Source organism: Ambystoma mexicanum, chromosome 7q (assembly GCF_040938575.1).
Source record: "Ambystoma mexicanum isolate Mex_15411 chromosome 7q, UKY_AmexF1_1, whole genome shotgun sequence".
Classification (NCBI taxonomy): Eukaryota; Metazoa; Chordata; class Amphibia; order Caudata; family Ambystomatidae; genus Ambystoma; species Ambystoma mexicanum.
The window spans coordinates 596146907-596173600 of NC_090941.1; positions in this window are offsets into that span (position 1 = coordinate 596146907).

Here is a 26694-nt window from a genome sequence, read left to right on the forward strand (position 1 = left end):
GTGGTCTGTCCAAGGTTGAGGGACAGTGTCAGTGATAGTAATTTTACAGTTAAATTCAGATACCCGGTCAAGGGTTCTGCCCTTGATGTGGGGGGGCGAGAGGACTTTTTGGGTCAGCCCGTGGTCGTTAAGTAAGGCTGTTATTGTGTGGGCGTGTTTGTTGTCAGGGTCATTAAAGCCGATGTTAAATTCGCCCATCAGTAAGGTTTGGGAGTGATTTTGCGTGTTGTTTGCTATGAGGTTGATAAGGTCCACTTCAAAGGTTCCTAGTGGACCTGGGGCAAATAAATCAGGTGGAGGGTCAGCGTGCGGTTGTTGGAAAGAGACCATTTAGCTGTGAGTACTTCACAGGATGAGCAGGTAGGCGAGTTTGCAAGTCTAATGGGTAGAGTATTTTTAGTTATGATGTCTAGGCCACCACCTTTGGCTTTTAGTCTATCTGCTCTAAGTATGTGGTGACTGTCGGGTACAGCTAGACTCAGCGTAGGTCCTGCCGCCTCGTGGAGCCAAGTCTCTGTGATGGCAAGTAAGTCCAGACTGCCATTGCTTAGAATGTCAGAGATTTCAGATGCATGGGCTACCATGGATCTGGCATTGATAAGGGACCCAGTTAATGTCAAGGTGCTTTTAGGGGTGTGACTTACTGGCTAAGGATACACTACAGGGACGTACCACAGAGGATGGCAATGGCGCTGGAAGCACCACCCCTCATTCTGCGAGGAGGACCTTGCCAAGGTGCCCAGCACGTTATGGACAACAAGTCCCTATGATGTGGGACAGATAAAGAGCATAGGGGGAGTGACGATAACGCTGAAACGAGGAGCAATTTTACCAAGAGTGAAACACTAACTAAGGAGGCAGATGAGGGCATTTATGAGACAATCACAGCACTGATGGAGAGAGGCATTCATGTATCATCTGAGTCCCCATAAAACACTGTGGTGTACCCAGTGAGGAAGGCAAAGGGGAGGTCAGTGCGTTTCATACAGAATGTAAGGCCTCTCAACCACATTGTAGAATCAGAGTATCCTTTGGTTGCAAATCCAGTGACAATTTTGTGCAGCATTCGAGTGGAAGCTGCCTGCGGCACAGTCATTGATTCGAAGAATGTATTCTTCTCAGTACCACTACAAACAGACTTACAAGACTCAACCAGGTTCATGTATAGAAACTGGAATCGGAAACATACAAGACTTCCTCAGGGGTGCTGCGAGTCACCATCTATCTTTAACAGAGTGATAAAGATGGACTTGTGTAATATACAGAGGGACAGCACAGTGTTACAGTATGTGGATGACATTTTGATCTGCAACAAGACCGAAGATCAATGTAGACAAGACTCAGTCCACATGTTGACAGTGTTAGCTGACAAGGGATACAAGGTGGACAAGGCCAAGTTACAGTACTGTCAAAAGGAAGTGCTATATTTTGGACAGACAATATCCCAAAATGGCTGACAGCTCACCCCTGAGAGAGCAGAGACAATAAGCAAAACACCTAAGCCCACAACAGTAAAGGAGGTGCAGAAAGGAAAGAAAACACTAACATGGACTACAGAAATGACTGAGGCATTTGACATGCTGAAAGAAGAAATATGCACAGCACCATGCTAGGGATTCCAGACTACAAAACGGAATTGTTCCTGTTCTCACACACTGACGGTGTAGTGATGTAGGCAGTACTGACACAAAAGACAAGCCTGGGACAAACGCCAATAGCGTACTACAGTGAGAAACTCGACCCAGTGATGAGAGGACATTATCGATGCGAACAAGCTTTGGCTGCTGACCCATTTGCAGTGGAGAAGTCAGCAGCCATAATCATGGGGTGCACTACCACTCTTTACGTGGAGCATGCCCTCTTTGTGATACTGCAGAAGCCAAAGAGCACACTGACAACACAAAGAGCATCAGGGTATGAGGTGACACTATTGAATGCAGATAGTGAGGTGCAGACTTGTCAACCCAGCAATATACCTAGCAGATGTCCTACAGGTAGGAGACTATGCACACGGCTGCACAGCAAACATATAGATGTTCAGTGGCACTTGCAAGGTAGAGGAGGATGCACTTGAGGGGAGAGACGTGCTCTACATTCATGGGTCATCAACAACTGACCAGAGAGATGGAGTCAGGCATACAGGAACTGCAGTAGTAAGACTGAAGGAAGGCAGAACGAATGAGGTAGTAGCAAGTGAGCAATTACCATCCCATTACTCAGCACAAGCAGTAGAACTAGTGGCCCTAACACTAGAACTGGAACATAGCAGAGAGAAGGAGGTGACAGTATACACTGACTCTGCCTATGTGATGTCCACAGTATACTCAGGACTGTCACGATGGACGAATTCATAATGGACCAATGATCGATAAATACGTTGAGAGGTATCCTCTCAGTCAGCCCTACCGACCTGGCATAGTACAAATCTACCTGTGTGTGAATGAAGAGCCACAAGCCATGATAAGAGACACCTATATGGACAGCCTGGAATAAGCACCAAGAATCCATGTTGCTGATGTTGTTAGAGACACCACGACATTGCGTTAAACATGGATCACACATGCTATGCACGCTTTGTGACACAAACATGCTCGAATACATGAAGAACACAAGTCTACAGTTCTATAGATAGAGGACAGATACATATACATACTGTCATTGCTTTTATTATTTTTGCCATTAGCCAAGTGCAGCAAAGCAAGGCACCAGAGATCCTAAGCAAAGCTTGCTGATGCTTAAACAAAAATAACCCTATGGAACTGAAGGAGCACATATGGAACCGGACAGAGCCAGGTGTGACTAACCTATGGAAAATATAGTATAGCGTGCACAATGTAGAAATAGCATTATCAGGTTTAGGAAAATTACACCAGGCCTCAGACCACTGAGCAAGCTGCATCGGGCTGGACAGAGAGCAAGATGTGTGAGACACGACCCGCAGCCACGGTCACGAGATACGGATGATATTTCAATCCCCAACGACAAAGGGACCATCTGCAGAAAAATTGAACAAATCCTCATAAATCGGAGCTTCGGAGCTCAATTACGTGGTCTCCAAACACATGACAAAGCTGAAGCAAACAATGGACAGTGATCAGTGGTGAGAAGGAACGCTGATCCAAGGCATGCAGACACATACTGAAACAAGTATGCAACAAGTGTTGCACCCAGCAGGAGAATATGCTCATAATGTAAAGGTGATGCACACAAGTTAGAATACAGACACGTAGTCATTCTCATCACCTTGAAAAGGTACAGAGTGAGCTGAGAACCATTTCGGGACCCAGACCTGGGGATGTCAGCTCTAGCAAATCACAGTTTAGCCATCTCCCAGCTTAATCTGCACTCTGAATCTGTTGGTTGTCTCCACGACCACCAGTCTGGCTTCTGAGCTGCCAAAAGCACGGAAACTACTCTCCTGAACAACTGTGAAGATCTGCTCTCAAACATTGATTCTAAACTTCCTTCTGTCCTCATTCTCCTCAATCTTTCTTCTGACTTTGATAAGGTCGACCACGCCATCCTCCTCAATCGCCTCTCTGATAACCTGATAACCTTGGTATCACTGATCAGGCCCTGGCATGCCTGGCATCCTTTCTCACTGACCAACCCTCCCAAGTCTTTCCTCTCTTCTGTCTCTCTCTCCACTTGTGGTGCTGCCCATCTGACCTTTCTCCCTGGCTGTTCAACCAATACCTGGCACCTCTTGCCCATCGCATCGCTTCCTTCTGCTCCAAATTCAGTGTTATGTGGATGACACCCAGCTTTCCTTCAGGCTTCCCTCAGCCGCCTCTTCTCCTTCTCTAATTCCAGACTGTCTGACCACAATTCAGGAGTGGTGTGCTGCCAATGATCTCTGCCTTAATGCCAGTAAGACTGAGATCCTCCTCATAAGAACACCAGCTCCCTCATTTCCTCTCTCTCTGGCCGCCCACTCTGAGCCCTCTTCCTGTTCCCACCTGTGAGGCTAAGAACTTTAGGGTAATCTTCGACTCCACCCTCTCCTCAAATCTCTGACGTCTCTTCTCTAAGAAGTCAAACCTTCAACTGCACCTCCTCAGAGGTATTCTTCCTTTCCTCACTTTCACCCAGATGCTCACTGTCTCCAGAGCTCTAGTCCTGTCTAGGATAGACTATTGCAACCGCCTATTTCCAAATCTTCCTGTCTCTAATCTCTGACCTCTTCAATTTATCCATAACAGGACTGCAAGACTTGTCCTTGGCCTCAATCCCAGAGATTGTATCTCTCCACCTCTGAAATCTCTTAATTGGCTCCCAGTGGCGGCAAAGATCAAGTTCAAGACCATCTGCATCATCCACAAAGCATTCTGGGCCTGGGACCGCCCTACCTCCAACTCTCTCTTCCTGAACATCTCCCCTCTCAAGCTCTCCCCTCATCCACTTCCAACTCTCTTAGGGTCAGTCGCTTTACCAAGCAGAGAGTTGGAGGGCAGATCTCTATCCTCAGCTGGGGCCTCCCTCTGGAACAGCCTCCCTGTCGCTCTCAAACTTGTGCTGAACCATCTCTGGTTCCAGAAGCAAACTCAAGACCTTCCTCTTCACTTCTGCTTTCTCTCTTCCTCTCCCGTGCTGATTCCCGACTGCTCCACACACTGGCCTCCTGGCTACCCTCTGAACTTGGCCCAGGCTTCTGCATGTTGAGTTGCACCTCGCACTGCCTCCTGGCTCCCCTAGCACTTGTGGTCTGTATCTGCAACCCTATAGCCCCTTCGCTCTGCACTTATGAACCATGCAATGGCTGCACTTCTTGACTTACCTACACTAAGCCACACACTGGCTGCACTTTTTAATTACCTGCTCTTCCCCCTCCAGTCCGCCCTCCCCTACCCCGCCTGGCACTTCTCCCTTTGCTCTTCCCTGCTCTTGTGCGATCTGAAATCACAGGGCCTAGTAACATCCTTGTTTGTCCTCCCTATATTTCCCCCTCCTTGTCCTGTCGTGTCTAGAAACACTTGTGTACAGGCGCATTATAAATGCCACATCATATCATAAAGTAATAGGATACGCACCATATTTGCAGTATGAAGATACAATGTTGCACAAGAAAAATGAGCAGTTCTAGTGAATTTAAAAAGTCAAGCCACAGTTATGACACATATGTTTAACATAATCGTGTATTCCAGTAAGCATGGTACTGGAAGGCACATTCAGCAAACATATGAAGAATAAAGAGGTTTGCACATCTGGACTAGTCAACCGCATGAGGCAAGCATTCTTCATGTAGTGCACATGGGATTATACAAACAACATATTTAAGTGAGAGGTTTACCTTGGAATCTGAATGTTAATACATCGCAAACACCCTTGACTACTTAGAGACAGAGGTTCCCAAGTGACATGTCCCCTAGGACCACAACTAATTTCTTTCAGCAATGCACACCATCAGAATATGAAATACATTGTGAACAACCCAAGTTTGCAAATATGCTACACTAAGGTTCATTACATTTGTTTTCTTGTAGAAAGGCCATCTTTCTGCTTTTTATTAACATTCTCTTCGGTGTCTGCTATTTTAAATGTGCATTACAATGCTAAGTATTGATCATGCATTATAAATGCCACATAATATCATATCATTAATGTGCTTCACAAATCCGCTGCAAGCATGATAGCACAGCATGCATCAAGATGTGTATACTCTATTGCAAACACTCTTCAAAGTTTTCTTAAAACCAAATAATCCATGATGGAGTACATGTCATCATGTTTTGTAAGATCTGCAGACCTGTGATGAACATTTTAGCACGAAAGAGACCCTCTAGCTAATCAAGTGGCATCCGGTTGAGGTATTTCTTGTTTTCGCCATCGTTGATATAACTAGAGAGACACTAATGGCACCTGCCCATTCTCTCAATGGTGTGGCGCTGGCTGTAAACCATTCTGACCATGTTATGTTATGTTATGTTAATAGATTTATACCGCGTCAAAGCCCATGGGCATCCAGACGCCGAGAGCAAGAATACTGTAGCAGGAGATTGCCACGGGATTACTCGGAAGAAAAGAGATAGGTTTTTAGTTGTTTGCGAAAGGTAAGGAGGTCTGAGGTTTTGCGCAGGGATGTTGGCAGAGCATTCCATGCTTTAGCTCCTTGGAAATGGAAAGCTCTTCCCGTACCTCGGGCGCGTTTCGCTCGATGTTGTGTAAGAAGATTGGCGTCTGCCGACCTGAGATTTCTCTTTGGCCGGTAGATGCCAATGATATCTTTGAGGTATGCCGGAGCGTTGCCAAAGATACATTTGTGGCATGTGGTCATCACCTTAAATTGAATTCTATTTTTTACCGGGAGCCAGTGTAATTTTTTTCTGGCTATCGATATGGATTCGGAATACTTCATTTTAAAAATGATGCGGATGGCCTTATTTTGGATTTTTTGTAACTCTTGGATATCTGCATTGCTTGCTCCACCCAAGAGTGCGTTGCAATAATCAATGCGAGGCAAAATAACGGCTCTCACAAGTTTCGTGCAATTTTCAACCGAGACTAGAGGAGCGATTTGTCTAAGCACTTTAAGGTAATAGTTGGTACTGATAGTAATAGCTGCAACATGGGCTTGGCAGTCGACATTGCTGTTCATATATGTACCCAGAGTTTTCACTTTTTGAACCGTATTGATAAAACTACCATCAATAGTGAAACCCATATACTCTTGTCCCAGCTTCATTTGTGCCTGTCGTGAGCCAAAAATCATAAGCTCTGTCTTCATAGCATTCAGGCATAACCAATTGTTAGACATCCATTGTTTTATCGATTTATAGACTATGTTTATTGCGCATTGGTCTAGGTCATATTCTCCGGTGATATTAAGGACCAGTTGGAAGTCATCTGCATAGTTACAAAAGAAGGTCTGTGAGAGACCTAAGTCGTAACATAGAGGTAATATGTATATATTAAACAGCAATGGAGATAGGCAAGCCCCCTGGGGCACGCCACACGTAATGGTTTGTGGCCCAGAGGAGCTGTTTCCCCAGTGTACCCGTGACTGACGACCCTCAAGAAATGCTCTCAGCCAAGTAATAGCATTCTCAGAAAGGCCCCCAACAGACTTCATTCTGTTGAGTAAAATGTTGTGGTCGAGCAAGTCAAAGGCTGCCGATAGGTCTAACAACATCAGCAGCCCTGACTTGCTACTATCTAGTCTTGAGAGCATATGCGTCTGCAAGTCCAGGAGCGCGCTTTCAGTGCCGTGGTTGCTTCTGAATCCAGATTGCTTAGGATGCAAGATGCCAGCCATCTGGACATGAGCTTGAAGCTGGATAGTAGCTATCTTATCGATAAATTTTAAAAAAAACAGGGTATTTGTGATAGGCCTTAGATTGGCTGCATCCGTAGGGTCAAGGCCTGCTTTCTTCAGCAGAGGTGAGACTGCTACGTTTTTTATGGTTTTAGGAATTTCGCCTGTTCTAAAAGAGGCATTTGCGAATCTACAAAGAAAAGGAGCAAAAAGCTCTTTGTATTCTAGGATGAATTTGGACGGAAGTAGTTCGCCGGGGCAGTTGGTGGGATGCATTGACTTCAGAATATTAAGGATATCTGCCACAGAGGATGCTGTGAAGGAGAATCCCAAAGTGGAACCTAATGAGGCATCTCTGCTAGATGTAAAGCCGAACTGAGTTTGGGATGATTGTGCAGAAGCATAATGTGTCTCGGTGGGCATAGAGGGCGAGGTCACTGATATCTCGGATTTAATTTTATCTTGGGCTTTCAAAAGTTTGGCTGCGAAGGCCTTTTGTGCCCGTTCGCAGTCATCATTAGTAGGATTTATAGGGAGGCAGCAGACTTCTGGTTTCTCCCAGGATTTGAAAAGACGAAAAAGTTCCTTCGTCTCATCTCCGGCTGAGCTGATTTGGTCATTGTAAAAGGCTTTTTTTGCCTCAACAATTTCTGCCTTATATTGTTTCTCTTTTTGTTTCCAGATCGCCAAATTAATGGAGGATCGGTCTTTTTGCCAGGTATGCTCGGCTTGTCTTTTAATCGCCTTAAGTTCCGCTAGCGAGGGAGAGAACCACTTGTGGCGATTTGGAAGATCTCTAACTAATTTATCTTTCATGGGAGCGAATTTGTCGAGCATTTTAGTGATCTCTTGGTTATAGTTGTTTATAAGTGTTTCCGGATCATCGGAGTCCGTAGTATTATTAATTAGAGTCTGCATACATTCGGCCAGAATCGGCTGAGAGATGTTTTTAAAGTTTCGAGCTTTCAATTTGTATGTGGGTACGTGCTTCCTATGTGTTAAGGCGGGAAGTTTTAAAGTGTATGAAATGGTGAAGTGGTCTGACCAGATACATGGTCTGGTCATCACATCTTTAATCTGAATATTATTAGTGCCAATCCAATCCAAAATGTGGCCTTTACTATGGGTAGGTTCCACATTTTGAATAGTGATCTGATTGTTATTTAACATTTTTTTCTAAGGCTAGGGCTTTTTTGTCTTTTTTATCATTTTTCCAGCGATTAAAATCTCCTAACACGACCAAACCAGTGTTGGTGGTCGTCATAGGTGCTAGTATGTTGAATTCTTTTTCTTTTTCTTTTTTTTTAAATTAATTTTGGTGCCTTTGTAAGCATCTAAAAATGTATAAAACAGGAAAAAGGCAGAAGAAAACACAAGGGGCCTCATCACGAGTTTGGCGTTAACCCTTAAATGCGGCGGTAGCGCTATTTCTGCCGCATTTAAGGGTCCGCCAAATCACGGGTTTGGCAGATTTCCCCCCAGCTCTGAGCTGGGAGGAAATCCGCCAAAATTTTGCGCTATTACCGCTGGCGGGAAATCCGCCGGCGGTAAGAGTGCAAAAATTCCCCATTGAGCCCAATGGGGAATGGGGAATTCCCGAATGGGCTCAATGGGGAATGGGCAATACCGGTTCCGCCAAACCCTGTGATCCGGCGCTATTAGCGCCAGGGGGGTTTGGCGGTAGGGCTGTTAATGCCGGCGCTAATAGTGCCAGCGTACTTGTTACCCACAGTGATCGATTAATGCGTTTGTAAGATTAAATCTACAATTACCCTTAGGCTGTGGATGTCTGAAGGGCTAGTTTTTTTTAGCTTTGTTTCCTAAGGTATCTCACCTTCTTCTTTCATGGGATGCTGAGGGGCGAGGGCAACACAGTAACATGGAGCTGTTAACCCCCTACATAGAACTGGGACTACATTTGGACTTGTTCAACATATTTGCACCTTTCCACATTCGTGATTCCTGTCTACTCCGAGGTAAATAAGTCAGAATAAAGGGGTGACTCATTGATGGTTATACTGAAGACAGTACTCAATGAAACTATTACACTGCAGCCTTTTACCCTCCGTCTTTACCCATCTTCCTCCTGATCTACCCTATTGAAAGGACCTGTGGCGGAGCTAGTGGAGGGAGCAGAGGTCGGTGGCCCCCTCTGGCTTGTCTCCATGTCCTGATGGACCCCTTGATGCTGCCCGATGGGCCGAGGCAGAGCACAGGCCTGCATTGCTCCGTAGGCATTTTTCTTCTGTGGCCCAGCTGATGACTGAGAGGGCGAGGCTGGCTGCGCCTTTTCTGCACGCATGAGACAGTCCGTGGCAGACTTGGCGTTGAAATGTGTTGATGTTGAAAGTAACAGCTTTGTTTCACTCTCCCCAGACTTGCAAGAGCCTTGGGAAGGAGCCTCAAGAGAGGAAGTTCCGGAAAGGGAGAGGTGAGGGGACGCAATTTCACACCATTTGGCATGATGGGCTTTATCTGCCGAGAGACATTCACTTGCCCAAGCCCATCACACACGTGCAGCCATGCTCGATTGGCCAGCAGCAACGGTAAGACAAATACATTCAAGTGCGATTAAAGGGATTCTACTGCTACATATTTTCTCACACAGCTGTCTGTGCCTGCTTGGTTCAGCAGTGTCCAGTTAGGCTAGTGTTCTGGGAGTGCTCAGGTGACCCTCTTGTGATTGCTTGCTCAGTGTAACTACATCATTAACGAACAAGACAGATCTTTTAAAGAGCTGGGTTGGCCCGGTGTTGGACATTATATTGTCAATTAATATTGGTTCTGAATGAGTGTTATCTGATTGCCGTGTGAAACGCGGTAGCTGGGGCAGTTTATTAAATTGAATTCGGATGTGCTCGCTGTGAGCAGGATCTTTAAACAAGCAACCTGCACAATGCACTTACATTTGTAACTGCACTTAGACATAGCAGCGTGTCCGAGTGTAATTGCATTTATGTGCAAATCAAGAAACTGACTTGTTTAAAGAGGTGGGTTGGGGTACATTATGCTTCTGATGCGTTTAATAAAGTGTTGAGTGCGCCATGTAGGCCAAATGTGGAGAACTTTATTAAACGCATTGACTCGGAACCAACTTCAATTTAAATCATAATTTGATGTGACCTAAACCTGACCTTTAAAGTATTAGCTCCTAAGTCCTCCCACTTATTTATGAGCTTACCCTCCAGTTATATAGATTTCAGATATAGCATCTGCTATACTAGGGTATTCTAAACCAACAAATCTGAACTAGTTTTCCAGTTCTTTTCTAATTTACTGACCACAGCTTGCCACGCACCCACTTGCTACCCTGGACACTCTATGCTCAGAATGGAACAAATTTTAAGTTTCTCGGAAGAAGAAACTTCTGATATCATTCAGGGACCGACTCTGTTTAATCTTGATGGTGCCCAACAACACATTGCCTCTGCAGCATCAGGGGACGACCTGTTGAAACTAAAAAAGAAATGTTTTCGAACAGAGGTCCATGACATTTTCTTAGGGAATACCTAAGGGTGAATATGGTCCCACTGGGCCTCATTGTTCACAATGAACCGGCATTATTTTTGGAGGACCAAGAATACATGCTGGGTTTCAGTCAGATATCGACTAAATGTTCACGAGACCTAATGGTCCTAACCATTACCACGGCCACAAGGATACATGCAAAAATTAAACTGGAAGTAGCAACAGAAGAAGAAAAATTCCTTAACAATACAGACTTACAAAATGCACGAGACAAGCTAAAATAAATTAACACCACCCTTGATCAATTTATGGCTCTGACATTGGAAAAAAAGCACAAGAAATTGGCCAAGGATATTCAGAATTTCAAAATAGAAAATATCTACCCCTATCTAACAGCAGACTATAAAGATAGAAAAGAAAAAGAAAGAGCAGCAAATCAAGCTGGACCGAGGAGAGGAGGCAGAAAATGGGTTTCGTTCTTGGACACCTCCAGCTCAGGTTCATCGGACGATCAAACACAAACTCCAGGGAGACGACAACAAGGAGGCTACTTGCAACCACCACCCCCACAGGTTTCTTTTTTAGGCAGAGGGGGCCCCAGAGGCCATAACTGGGGCCCTCCACCTTCAATGCCCATGGCCATGCCATACTACCCCTTCAACTACCAACAATGGAGCCAACCACCCGGAGGGCGGCGCAACCAACTGAGACATTAAAAGATATCCCTATCTTCAATCTATCTGGGTTTGAACTATCCAAAACTGAAATACAGGTCTTAACCAAGGGTCTCTCATTTGTCCCGTCAACTCGAACCAACTGGTTCCAATTAGATCAGGAAATTGCAACCTTTTTCAGAACTATAAGACGAAAAGCATTCTTTAGAGACAAAGAACCCATGGATCAAGACGAAGATTCAGGCCTGAGAGTGCCCTCCAACTTCAACCCGAGAGAAAACGAGATTGCGCCCCACATTATATATAACCTTTGAAAAATGTGTTAGAAAAGAGATCTCCAAACTACAGGGTAAAACAATAAAAGCAAGACCGAATTTATCCAAAGATGAACACAAAGCCCTCAAGCACCTTGGCTCCAACAACCAAATAGTCATCAAAAGGGCTGACAAAGGAGGGGGCATAGTAGTACAAAACCTTACCCAATACAAGGGCATGGTAAAAAACCTTTTAGATGTCGTTACCAACTCCAAAAAAACTCAAAAAGGATCCTACTAAGGAAATTAAGATCACGATACAGGAAGCAACAAAATTAGCTTTGGAGCTAGGGTGGATATCAGAGAAGGAAGAAATGTTCCTCAACACCTCGGAGGGCAGAACTCCGGCATTGTATACCCTACCAAAATTGCATAAAAACCAACAAGACACCCCAGGTAGACCCATAGTTTCGGGCTGTGTGTCCATTCTCGAACCAGTATGCAAGTTTGTGGATCATTTTCTTAAACCTTTGAGTCAGGAAACCCCTACCTACCTAAGGGACACTATGGCGACAATTGCCATCTTTGAAGACCTTACCTTCTACCCAACAAGAGAACTTTTGGTGTCCATGGACATTGCCAGCCTTTATACGAACATCCCACAAAATGCAGCTTTGGAATGCATCAGCCACACCTCACACAACATATGACACAAAGGCGGGTCCCAATTAACTTCATCATAGAACTGCTAGAACTGGCCTTAACAAACAACTTTTTTCATTTGATGAGAATTTCTATCTGCAGGTTAGCGGGACTGCAATGGGAGCGGCCTTTGCCCCCAGCCTAGCAGTGATCTTTATGTCATAATATGAACAACAACATATTCTCTGTCAACACAACCCATTCATAGACAAGATCTCGCACTGGTACCGTTTCATCGACGATATTATCTTCATTTGGCAGGACATTGATACCCCATAGAGAACTTTCTACACTGGGCGAATGAACAAACTGAAGAAATCCAATTTACACTCAGCAAAAGCAACAAAATGATCAACTTTCTGGATTTAGAAATCAGTGCCAAAGAAGAAAAACTGATCTGCTCCCTATATAGGAAAGAAACTGATAGAAACACTCTCTTACATTATAGGAGCAATCATCCCAGGAACCTCAGAAATAATCTACCATTCGGCCAATTTTTACGGCTCAGGCGCAACTGCACGGAACTGGAACAATATAAAGAACACGCCAGCACTTTGAGGAATAAACTTCTCAGCAGAGGATACCCCAAAAAACTAATTCGCAATGCCACCAAGCGAGCACAATACACTCCACGCGGGACCCTACTTATTCCCAAAATACGCAATACGGAGAGCCAAGAACTGATGACATGTGTAACAACTTTTGGGCCTAATACAACAAAACTTAAGGCCATTATCAAGAAATGTTGGCCTCTGGTACAATTGAGTCTCCCGAATGAACCAACTCCGAGAATGGCACTCAAGCGAGGCAAGAATCTTAAAGACATGCTGACCCATGCAGACTCAATAAAAAGTCCCAAAGGACCAGACATTAGAATATGCGAGAGATAGTGGGCCACCACCCATGTGGGACATGTAATGTGTGTAGATTCACCAAAAAAAAAACATCTTTCGATATTGAAGGAAAGGAGTGGAAAATCAAACATTTCTCAAATTGTAAAACCACAAATGTGATATACATTATTGAATGCCCTTGTGGGCTCAGATATGTTGGCCAGACTCAGAGGCAAGTTAACAAAAGAGTTGGCGAACATCGTTCCAGGATCCGTTGTCGAGTCCACTCAGCACCTTTGGTCTCGCACTACATGGAATACCAACACAGCGCAGACGACATACATTGGTGGATTGCAGATACAGTAGCTAACACCACCAACGCATCCAATGCACTGAGTTATAAGGAATCATGGTGGATCTTCAAACTTCAAGCCACATCGAAGGGCCTCAACGAGGCCATGCGAACCACCTTCGGTTGATTAAGCAACTCGTACCCATACAACCTTCACCTGGGTTTCCCATATCTATGTTCCCACACTAATAGGAGAACCTACTATGCCACTATATCTAAGCAACTAGCCAAGCGTGCCTACTACACTTGCCAGTAACTCAAGCTGCAGTATATTACATAACATGACCGCCTGGCATGTGTTTCGGCACCCTTTTTATGCCCAGCAGAGTATCAACTAGGCATTCGCCTTTACACGCACGTGTTTAAATGTACATGAGTTTTTATGCAAACTAATTGATGTTGCGTAAATAATTGTAAATGTATAAGGTTTTCCAAATTCTCAATTCTGTTAACTCCAGATGTGTCATTGTACGATCAAATTTACGAATTTACACATATACACCCCACCACGTGATTCAGACCAACTCCTGCCATGCATAATACTGGTGAGGAGCTCTAAACTTCTGTAATGATGTGTTGGTTACATTACATGGGGCACACAGCCACTACGATTATACATTGCCATACGATCCGCCCCGTTGGAACCCATGAGCAGAGAGGGCTCTTTATCATCTCCTACATGCTCCCCTCCACTCTAAGCCCTTGTGCAGCCGTCCGCATTCATTCTCGGCACCCCTCCTTCCCCCAATGATCACTTAAGCAGCCGATCAAACAGAATGGTTGTGCGCCAGGGTACAGACACTCTACACCCGCACATGCGTAGTGCGCTTCCCAGACACAGCTCGATCTTGCCACTGCAGCTACGCCGGCTCCAGCGGTCGGCACACGCAGCTGAAGACAACGATTTGCTCGTGCAGGGACCCATAAGTAAGAACACCCTGCTGGGACAAACCACGGGGAGCTGAGAACCAAGTGCCCCCGTCTCTGGAGGCTTTTTGTGTTCACAGCCCCGCGTACCGACTCCCAGACAAAATGTATACATTATGAGCTGGTGCGCCATTGCACACCAAGCTCTGCGCTTCTCTTTTTCTTTTTTCTTTTTTTTTCTTCTTTTTTGCACTACTAGAGCAGTATTTCTAACTCAACCCTGGTTTGTTCAATCCAGGGTCCTAAAGCCGTACCAAGGTACAGCCACAGCCTGAACCCAGCAGACTGAGACCTTGTTTTACACGTGAGCGACTGCCCGTACGCCAGCCACCTCACAAAGGGATTTCTCAAAAGGATATCTCCCAACTGCACACAGCCCCAGATGGCTTCAAGACCCCGGCAATCAGGTATTTTGTTGTCCTTCTGTCCAGTTCAGAACAACACTAGACTTTAGCGACTACTTACCTTTGGTATTTACACTCTATTTATACTTATATATATTTTATTTTTGTTTCACCCCACTATCCAGTTCACCCAGTTAAACTGCCATCCAACTGCAGTAACCACCTTGAAGAGGTCAGCCACATTACAATTCCCTGTCAACTACGATTGGAAGTCAATACGAATCCCGGACTTCCGTCCAGGTCAGTAACCAAGTGCCCGCAAGCGAATGGACAACGCAACTGTTGCACCCACAGTTGGTCCCAAATAGATTTTAATTTATGCCAGTATCACTAGCACTCAGGGCTGGACTGGGAACTGAAAGAGGCCCTGGAAATATTTACTGGGAACCAAAAGAGGCCCTGGAAATAAAGTGGCCCCAAATGACACATTTTCAGCAAGCCCAATGCTTTTCCTATGAGAAAATTTGGAAATACCACAGAAAAGAGGCCCAGGGTGCAGAGGCCCACCGGGAAATCTCCAGAGTTCCTTATAGGCCAGTCCACCCCTGCTAGCACTAGATTTTATCTCCTTTTAGATGAGCTCCACATAAATCTGAGCCCCATTTTTTCTTTCTTTACCTTTGTTTCTTACACAGGGGAGAGGCCCATGAAGAAGGCTTTACACCGAAACGTCACGGGAACACATTATTTTGAGGGCTTTATTCCCACAATCCCGTTCCATAACTCGATCTGTTTCTTGACATTGACCAACGACTAGGTCCCTTTTTTCAAGAGCGAACGCAGAAAAAACCCAGTGTCAGAAAGCAAATAATGCCCTTTTCTTTCACTTATGACTCTTGATCTCACACATTACATGTCATTGTTTGTTCTGTGCCAAACGAATATACCAGGTTTCTTTGCATTTATTGATCATTGAGACAAAATACTAATGATGGTGTATCCATATTTTGTGTATTTGTGAACTTTTGCTAAACAGTGTCTGTTACTCGTGTTTCAATGCATTTGTGGAATAATATGAATGTATCTTGATCTAAATGTACACGCAAAACAACAAAAAAAGTTTTGTGTCAAATCTAAATGCATACAATTTGATTTACACTTATTAGCACTGTCAAAATAATAAAAAAGCTACAGTGTTTTTCTGAAGGGCTCTTTTGTCTGTCTTTTAGAATACGTATGACAGTCATCTTAATGAAATAGCTATTGCCTTATTTAGCATGCCAAATAAGTTAGCCTTTATCAAAATATATAGGTAAAGAGACTTAATAGAAGTGGCAGGACGCCACCCCCCCTGTTCTAAATGACCTTTAAAGTAGTGTCTTGCACAATAGCATGAGTCAGTGAAATAGCTAGGATGGCCAGGCAGGGGTGCATGTAGACAGAAACGTGTGTGTGCATGGGCAGGAGGGAGGGTTAACGTATCAAATGGAAGGAGAAGGCCTACCTTCAGAGACTTGGCTGGGCCAAATTCAGCTGCGTGATGGTACATTCCCATTGTCCGAAAGAAATGTATGTGGGATCTAGTCTCAAATTAGCAGCCAATGATGCAATGTAATGCTCACTGGGCCAGTGGCAGTGCCAAAAACAATATTAGTATTAAATACAAATGCACATTTCGATGGTACCTGCCCAATGTTGTAGTGTGATGCGAGGAGTGATAGGCTTTGTCAGTTGTAATTTCAAGATACATATCAAGCTGCATTGTACCATACTCCCATGTAATAGTGAGTGGCACTGCAGTTGCAATATCTTTGAGGGGTCAGTGGGCCACTGACCAGTCAGAAGGGAGATCACAGGAATCTGGCTAGATATTGTGGGCCCTGAATTTGTGCCATAGTGTCAGCTGACATTGCCTCCAAAAGCCTAATAACACATCTCGACACACAACTGCACCAGCAAAACTCTGATTACACAATGGAACATACACCAGTGGAAGACAAATGTCTACACTAAATTGCCCTAAAACAACAAAAACCATCACAGATACACCGACACCATTCTCCAAATTTCTTAAACACCATACTAAATGCCACCAAATAAAATCACACAAATAATGCATCTAAGCAACCTGGAGAACACGTGAACCACTGCTCTAGGCAAGTCATAAAACAGCTAAAACGTACTCACCAAAGGCAGCCATATCTTTTCAAATCTGCACACATAAACCCTACAACAAAGCCTCCTTACCCTTCTCCTGTGTCAGTCCTCTACCCCAGCTCTTACAGATCCTGCAGCTCCAAGAACCCATGAAAAAGGGAGGTGTGCCAAGCAAGACTCACTAGCCCAAACTTTTTCCATATACTTATATGAACTACAAATGGAAAGATACATGACCAAGTGCTTAAATTGCAGACTGCATCCAAATTCTTATTTCACTAACTAGGCAAAGATGTGTGATCCAGGGAAAATCATTGAATCTCATTGTGGCTTATTATGAGTTGAAATGTAATGCGGCAGTAATTCTGCCTCAGCGTAATTACTGTTACTGCAGTGGTGTCCAGCAGAATTAGCACCATATTGCGACTTGGCGGGAGCATGCACATACCACTGGTGGTAAGAGTAATTCCGTCCAGCAGAGTCACCACCAAAAATGAGCATCTGACAGGCAGAATTACCATTACTGCCGCCACATTCAGTGCTAATTACGGCAGCGGAAATAGCGTCATAGTAGGAACGGGAAGTATGGCAGCAGCTATTTTGAAAAATACAACCCACTCTCAATCTCCCATTTCCTGTTGCCATCAAGGCACCATACAAGTGCAAAAAATCTCAAAAGAGAAGGTAAAGTCAAAACTCCCTGAGATGAGGCTGCATAAGCAGAAATGTACATAGTCTGAACCTTGGACGAGGTAGTCTGTAATTAACTATATGGCAGCAGGCATGCAAGACCTCTGCCCAGAGGAAGGCTGCCATCTGGTCCCCCATTGGGGATAAGGTGGTGACAGGCGGCATCGTACCACGAGACTCTGAAAATTGCAGAGTGAGGTGGAATGAGCTAAAGGACAGGGGCCGCAGCCTCTTTGCCAGGCACAGGAGTAGGAGGAGCGCAGCCACAGGAGGTGGCACTGTGGAACCCCTTGCTCTAACACTGTGGGAGGAGCGGTCAAGGGGATTGACAGAATGGAGGCAGGAGCATCTGGCAAAGAGGATGGTGGTAGGTGTGATGCTGGAATGCATCGGAGGGACAGGGCCTCCTATCCTTGTCCTTTACTGCTTTTTATCGTGTGTTCTGTCGTGTTTTCCGTGCAGGAGTCCATGTGGGACTCCAGGTGGTGCAGCACTCTCTTCTGGTTTGGTGTACAGACCCATGGGATACCCTTATGGCACCCATGAGTGGGGGTACAACCCTGTGCCCCTAGTGTATGTTTTTGGGCACCTGTGTGTGGCCCACAGAGCAGGATATGGGCTGGTGGCAGCTGTATGCTGAATTTGACAGGCATTTTGGGATGCCCAGGCCCTGCCATTGGAATCTGTTGATTCCTGATAGGAAACAAGATGGCCCCCCTGGCCTCTTGCTTTCTATTGCCTGTTACATTGTTTTCCCAAAGTCCTGGGAAGCCCTGACTCTGTCCCTTCCCCCTGACCGGCTGTTGAGTGGAAGTTCCATATTTGGTGTTGTTGTGAAGTCCAGGACAGACTGCTGGAGCCTTCTCAGTGACTGTATGTTGTGGCTACACCCTGTGGGTGGGACCTGGGTGAATGGAGTGTGTGATGAATACGCATTCTGTGTTGTGGGTGTCTAGTATTTGGTGTTTGACACAATGACTGAGACAGCCCTGCCCGAAACTGGTATGAATGCAGTGTGGAGTGTTGAATGGCTGGGTACTTGTCCCAATACACATAACTTGTTGTGAGTGTCTGGAGAGGAGTGAATGGCCTGAATGCACTATGCACCTGATTGGATGCCTGCCTGCATGAATGCCCTTGTGACCGATTGGTTGCCTGAGTGTGACCAGCAGAATGAATGGGAGATCAACTAGTATATCTGGGGGCCTCTCACTGCTAGAATTCGTGTTCAGAAGCTGAAGAGTAACTGGAGTGAAACTGAAGCTTAATCTTGAAGCCCTGCTGGAAGAGAAGAATTGCTGTTGCTCTCCTTCACAATCTGAAAGCTGCTGTGTCTCCAAGAACTGACCCAGAGAGGACCTGGTAAGGCGCCCTCTTCACGAGCTACAAAGGACCATCGTGCACCAGCTGATCTTTGCCAAAGCTCCCTGGTAGACAGACCTACGTCAGGCTGCCGACCGGAGACGGGGACTGCCGCGGAATCCCAAAGAGAAGCGCCCGGACTGTTGTCCGCCACTGTCAACAACTGCCATCGCCGACTGGAGCTGCCATGCTCCCGTTTGCCTAAGAACTTAATTTGAGCCAAGGACGCTCTTGTCTGCATCGCTGCCCGCTTTATCCCTCTGGAGAAGGCCCGACCATCGACGCACCGAGGAGCATCCACCAGTGGGTTTCCCGCCACCTAAAGACCACAGAGAAGCTGATGACTCGACGCCCTTGCTCGGCCACAGTTCTTCAACACCTCTTTGCGGTCCAGAACTACCATCACTGAGGTGCCCGCACTCCTGTTCCTTGCAGCACGCCAACACTCCATCGTCGACGAGCACTGCTAGGAACGAAGCTGCCACTTCCCCGCCATAGTTCACCCTGTTCTCCATCGGACGTTCGACGACCCGTGACTCCTGCCTTAAAGGGAGGGCACTCAAGAAGGGCCGTCAATTCCCCAACAACAAACGCTACAATTCCAGGTACATTGGGGCTGTAGAACTATTGTAGAGGGAAATAAGACTTGTAGAACAACATATGGACTGGGCTTGTGATACATCTTGCTTTACAGGTTGCCCAGGTGGGGGGATCTCCAAACAGAATTGTGCCTAGTTGGTAAAGGCCAGTATTCTGCCAATTGTTCAACCATCTTACTTTTCTTCCCCTCTCCACTGCTGGTTTCCTCTTTATTGATCTGTGTGGCATTTCGACAGTATAGTTGATGCACTTTAATGAGATCTTATAATAATTGTGGTACCACTTTAGAACTGTATATATTTACCATTATTGATTTTATGAGCACAAAGTTAGTTATTGTGATAGTGTACATAACCTTGAATATTAATTATATGAAGACTGTGTTTTAACTAATACAGTGTGTGGACATTCCTTTGTGGGGGCTTGGGGACTACACTGTACTTAAGAACCAGCCTGCATCACCTTCCTGAGAAGCTAGGCCTTATTTGCTCGACCACGTAGCAATAATAGAGAATCTTGGCTGGGGTCCTTTGTGCCTCTCCTCTACCATATAGAGAGCGGAAGTACAGACACCCCCCTCCACTCTTTACAGTAGGTCTATCAGTAACCACGTCCATGTAAATGTGCATGCCAAAAGCATGTGACCCCCAGCAAAGATGAGAACAATGGGCAGGAGGATGGGCAAAAACATGGCAATCATTACAAAGGCATAGCGAGTACATGCATGTGCCAGGGGAGGTGGGACAGTATTGTAATGAACATTCACTATAGATGACATGTGCATATGAAGACATGGAACCGTGAGAAGCAACCGTGTCCTGTGACAGCCCATGTTGCGAAGTGAAGCCTCAGTGCCACCTCAACAACAAGCAACTTTGACAGACAAACAGGCCGCATGCACATGCATGCACTGTGTACACCCTCAGAAGAAACTACCTCCACCTAGCAGTAGCAGCACTCATTGGCCTAAAACCACCTATGGCCAACATAATAAACTGCCTGTAAGCAGAATGAACCCCATCTCACATGAGTGTCTTGCTAGCCCACTAACATGTATGCAAGATGACTGACAGCATGTCATTATCCACTCAACAGATACACAGTTGCCAGACGCTGAAGAGGCCGGGCCCTCCACTGTCCAAGACACCTCCACTGCTGGCAGTGCATCCAGCTCTATCCCTGTAAAGGCCGAACCCAAAAGCAGCAGGAGAAAGAGCAGGAAGGAGGCAGCAAAACCACCTGACACCACCAATGTGGCAGCTGTGGCAGGTAATGAGGCACCCACCATCCCTGCATCATTCCCAAGTGGGCTCTCCACTGGCCATGCAGGTGGTACGGCACACGCCAATTCAGGCACAGCCACAACCACTCCACAACCCACAAAAGGATGGCGACCACAGGTCAGCACCCACCCATCTGGCGCCTGACATCCCCTTGTCACCAGTGTGGGATGTGAGTCACTAGCACCAGTTTGTTGCTGGCACAGGCAGCATTGTCTCCACACATGAGGAGGAGGAGGAAGAGGAAGACACAGATTTCCGCTCAAACTGCTTAAGCCCCATCCCTCCCCAGAGCCCACCACCATGGGTCCAAGCCCTCCAGCCTCATCACCCCCAATGAGCGATCAGTGCCCAGCACCCCAAGGTGCTGTTCCTTGCGGCACCTCACAACAACAGTGCTTGAAAAGGCTGCCAAGAGGCCACAGTAGTAACATTGCAATGCACATTTTGTATTAAGTCACATGGGAAGTGGGTGGGGTGGGTGTGTTGTGGATAGTGTGTTCAGGAGTGGGGAGATGTGTGTGGAGGGTGTGTTGGGGATGGTGTGTTGCTGAGGGGCATAGGGGGTTGTGTTGGGGATGGAATGTTGATGAGGGGAGAGTTTGGGTGTGGTGGGTTTGTGTAGAGGGTGGCGTGTTGGGGTGAGGGAAGGTGGGTGGGCAGGGTGTGTCGGGAGGGTGTGTCAGGGATGGTGCTTTGGATGGAGTTTTTGGGAGGGTGAAGGTGAGTGGGGAGGGTATTTTCACATTTGCTCATTAAATGTTAGTTCACTTGAAGAAATGCTCCGACATTCCTCATTGTGTGCATGTGTTTAATTCATTATGTGAGTATATACAGAGGTGCATAACACGTGGATGTCAATCTGCTCAAAGATAATTGTCCATGAGTTCTTGCCGAACCAGATGACCATAGGGGGTAGGAGGACATTCTGCATGAGGCAAATGTTGTGCAACATGGCACAGCCAAAAACAATTTGTCCATCCTTCCCTGACATGTATATCAAGGCCACTCTGGTCCGGTGTAGAAACCGAAAATGACCCTGTAGACAGCCAAAGGTCTGCTCGATGCACAGCCTGGTCATGACGGGTGCCTCGTTGTAGGCCACCCCTGGTGGCATATGTGTATTCTGCACTGGTGTCATCAGCCATGGTAGCTGGGGGTATCCACAGTCACCTGCAATGGCCAAGGTCATAGGTGTCAGTCACAGTGCTGTGTGGATTTGTCTTTTTTTTCAACGGCATGATGATAGTCACTCAGTGCATGTATTTAACATGAATTGCCATACATCACAGCAACTTGAATGCGGATTCATTCACTGTGGGGGAACATATGCATTGTCATGTTACACCATGCACACAGCAGACAGACAGCACTCTTCACTTTCAGGGTCCATGATTGGCATGGCAGAAAGCATGTTGCTTTTGTTGGGCCTATGCATTGCTCTCATGCATGGGTGGGTGATTAGTTGTACTTCTGCAGGCATGTGGTGTCTGTGTCTATTCCACAATGGCATCACATACATGTTTAGAAGATTACATGACATTACTTTCTACAAGTGTTGCGTTGTCTTTGTGCAGTGTTGCACTGTGTCATTCCATGTATAGTCATATATTCCCTTGCATTTTGGTTCCTGTAGTCCTGTGTGTGTGTGTGTTGTGTGCCTGCTAGTGCAATATTCATTGGCGAATTGTCAAGCATGTCCTAGTATTGTAGGCTGTTTGCTGTCATATGCACGGTGAGAGGGCATGTCCTGCATGTATAGGGCATTGACAGGGCATGCATTGTTCAGTTGTTATAATACCCCCCTTCAAATGGCATTTCAATGGTGCTGTGAGATCAGTTTGTGTGATGGCACTTCTACTTACCCAATATCCATGTGCCTCTCGCCATGGATCCAAGCAGTGGGCTATTCCACAGGACCATGGCATTGTGTGTGGAAGCAGGGAAGCGGGTACTGCAGTGTATGATGAGGAGGTCAGGATCGCAGGCGACCTGGACATTCAGTACATTCAGGGAGTGATATTGCTTCCTGTTGTGGTTTACCCCTTCAGATGCCTGGGGGGGCCACCAATGCCACATGGATGCAGTACAGAGTGGCAATCAAGTTGCAAATGTGGGCCGCTGCAAATAAACATGCTGTCATGTCCCTCTCCTGTGCCAGATTGGTGGGCAGGGAGCTGTGCCAGGAGTCATGGCACAGGTGTGCATCCAGTACAGGCACAAGCACATTAGAACATGTGGGTTTTGATATTCCAGGCAGCATACCCACGGTGTGCTGAAAGGTGCCAGCTGCTAAGAAATGCCGGAACGACAGAAGCCTCAGCAGCAGGGGTAAGGCTGATGTTCATCCTGCTCTCTATGTCATCAAGAATCTGGGTGAGCAGCTCAGCAATGGTCTCCCTATTCAGGCGGTACAGGTTGATAAGCTGGTTTTCACTCAAGGTCCAGGGTGAGGGCTTGATGGACATGGATATTGGATGAGTACAACTGCCGTCACAAAAACTGATCATGCAGCACTAGTGAAATGCCATTTGATATGCCATGTAATAGTGTTTTTGGGAAAGTGTTTCTCCCACGTGTGGACAGATGGGAAGGACATTTTCTGAGGCAGGTAAAATCGGGCTTGATCAACCAAACTAAGCAGGGCAACAGTTTGAAATGTCAGAGGTGATGAATTAATACATTTGGTGGCAAATGAGTCTCCCAGTATTGTGTAAAACAGGTGTACTTAAATGTGTAATAATCCTCCTTGCTGTTTCTTCTGCTTTTTGTTCTGATCCAACTCAGTTATCCAGGTACCGCAGGGCTTCTCCATTTTGGATAGAATACAGAGAAGGTTAAATGAAACTTCATTTGCAAAAAATACTTTATTTTTATTTATTTTTATTTTCACATTTATTTCAGTGCACTGAACCCTGGGGCATCTGGGCGCTAGTTATAGTAAGTACATAGTATGTGGGTTACAGATTAGTCAATCGCAAGATTAGTTCGGGTGCACAATTTGGAAAGCTGCACCTCAAGTTCAAGTTTGCTACATCAAAACATGCAGTTACAGGTAGGTAAAAGGCGACAAGTTTGGGTGCATAATTTGGAAAGCCTCACCTCATGGTACAGGGTGCTACATCAAAAACATGCAGTTACAGGTAGGTAAAAAGTGACACGTTTGGGGGCACAATTTGGAAAGCCTCACCTCATGGTACGGGGTGCTACATCAAAAACAAGCAGTTACAGGTAGGTAAAAAGTAAAACCCATTTGAGTGCGCAATTTGGAAAGCCTTCTCTCAAGTTAAGAGATGCTGCATCAAGTGTGAAGTTGCAGGAGGGTAGGAAGCAATATCATGCAAAGGGCCAGCTAATACTAGGGAGTTCAGCTTTAAGACGACCATCACAGTCAGGCAATAGCGTGAGGAGAAGGGAGGTGTGGTTAGGTGGAGTTAGGTAACGCAGAAGGGCTGACAGTGGAGCTGATGCTGGCAGGTCTCCTTAGTGTGACCAAATGGGAGCAGTGGGTATAGGAGGCACAGAGTGCATATTAGGGCTTCTTAGGAATAGCACAGGGGGAAGTAGCAGAGCCAAAACGATTTACATGATATACTAACTTTCAAGCAGCAGACATACAAAGTTAAACCGATATTCGAGATGCACAATACGTAGAGATGCAATGAGGGTTGCAGCGCGGCACTGCAGTAAATTGTGAGGAATCAGAGTAGGTAATGGTAGAAAACAGAGTCACTGTAGAGTGTGGGCCCAATCCAAGGTTGACACTTGGTAGGTCTGGGAGGAGGGAAACAAAGGGGCTGGGGAAGCCACTGAACTCACCAAGTAGTGCTGACTGAGAAGAAACAATCTGGCAGAGCATTGCGTGTGGAAAGAAAATCTTCAACGGCATGTAGTTTAAAGGGCCATGAAGTAAGGCCTGGGTCACGTCCAGGCAGTGACAGGAACAGATAGGGGCCTTAGATCGAGGGCCTTGGAAGTGGGTCACATTTGCTTGCCAGCTCGCCTGATTGGTCGGGATGTATCCTGAGGGACCAATCCCAAGCGAGCAGGTGAACCAGCTCTGCTGGACACAATGAGTCAGCCATGTTGGAAGAGAAACTAGAAAATTCCACACGCATCCATTACTGCGCCACAAGAAATATTGGTCAAGACCAGTTTAGTTATATATATATTTTTTTATATAAAGCATTGTTTCGTATGCTTTTTTATTTTTGGTTGTAGCCCATGTTGATGACACGTGCTTCGGCACTCATTTGCCGTTCTCAAATCTGGGCAATAACTTTCAATAACTTTCTATACAGAAAATAGTAATATCCACATTCAACAAGAAAAACCAATTTGCATGATTATTTAAAAGAAAAAGAAAAAAACAAAACAAAAATTAATAATTTTCAATGACATTATTTTGAAACATATCATAATGCAAAGCAAAAATACCACATACCATAGTATTGTCCAGTTGCAGGGTTGATACATACGTAATAGTTTAGTATTCCGAAGGTGATGGAAGGATAGAGAAACAGGTGGGTGTGGGGGGGGGTAAAAAATTGAAAGGAAAAAGAAATAATAAATAGCACGAGAGGAGAGAAAAACAACAAAATATAACAGTGGAGTTAGTGCTATTTGTCTTCTAAGGTTCCATTCGTCTATTAGGTGCAAGTGTAAGTTAAAATGGAGCTTACCAATCTCTCACTAATAACGTGTGTAAAGCATAAGGAGTCCCGCCAGACTCATGGACGATGTACGTCCTAGTCGGATAAAGAAAGATAGTATTGGGAATAGATTAGTTCCCTCATCTTGGCGCTCACAACATTGCTTTTTTCCTATAGATAGAAATTTGAAACTAGGCGATGGATGCATTTGCTTTGTTTTACGATTCTATATAAAATAGAATGCAACATTGAATTAAATCTAGTCTTTTTGTTTTATTTTAATATATATTCTACATGCCTAATGCATCTTGAAAGAAAAAGAGGGGCCTACTATGGCCACCTCCTTCTTTCACACATAGGGCCTCATTACGACCCAGGCGGTAAGTTACCGCCTGGGCCGTGACTTTACCACCCCATTCCGACTTACCGCCCCATTCCGAGGTCGGCGGGGCGGTAAGTCCCCAATCCCCATTTACCCTTCCCCATTCCCATTTTTGCCCCATAGGGCATAATGGGAGTGGGGAAGGCGTTAATTACGCCACCGTAAATTACGGTGGCGTAATTAACTCCATGGTCCCTTAGCGCCATGGATTTTAACACCTGCTAAAAGCAGGTGTTAAAAGCGCCATGGCGCTAAGGGACCTCGTAATTGGCGGTAAGGGGTCGGCGCAGCTAACGCTGGCGTAAACCCCTTACCGCCAGGGTCGTAATGAGGCCCATAAACCCTTGTGCTTCCTAACAGCGGTTCATTTCATAATTAACTTGTCATTCAAGAAACAATGCGGCCCGTTCTGACCGTCTCGTCTTTTTTTGCGGATCCAATCCGGATAGGAAATGGCAATGGGTGGTCTCATGCTCTGTTAGGGCTTACCTGCAAAGTCACAGTACCGGCATCAAGCGTCGTGTCCTACTAGGCGTCCACCTCATTCGAAATGGGAAGTATGTATTCTGTTGCTAAGGCAATCCTGTTTGTCCTACTTCGCTTTCCACATTCTTCCTGCCGTCCGCCATACTTTGGGATACTTTGACTTTACAGATCTGTATCGTGTTGTTTTCAAAGTTCCATTCTCTTTTTCTAATGCATTTATACGGACACATTTTTTCTATTTCGGTTTGAACATGTATTTAAAAAACGGTACTCTTGTTT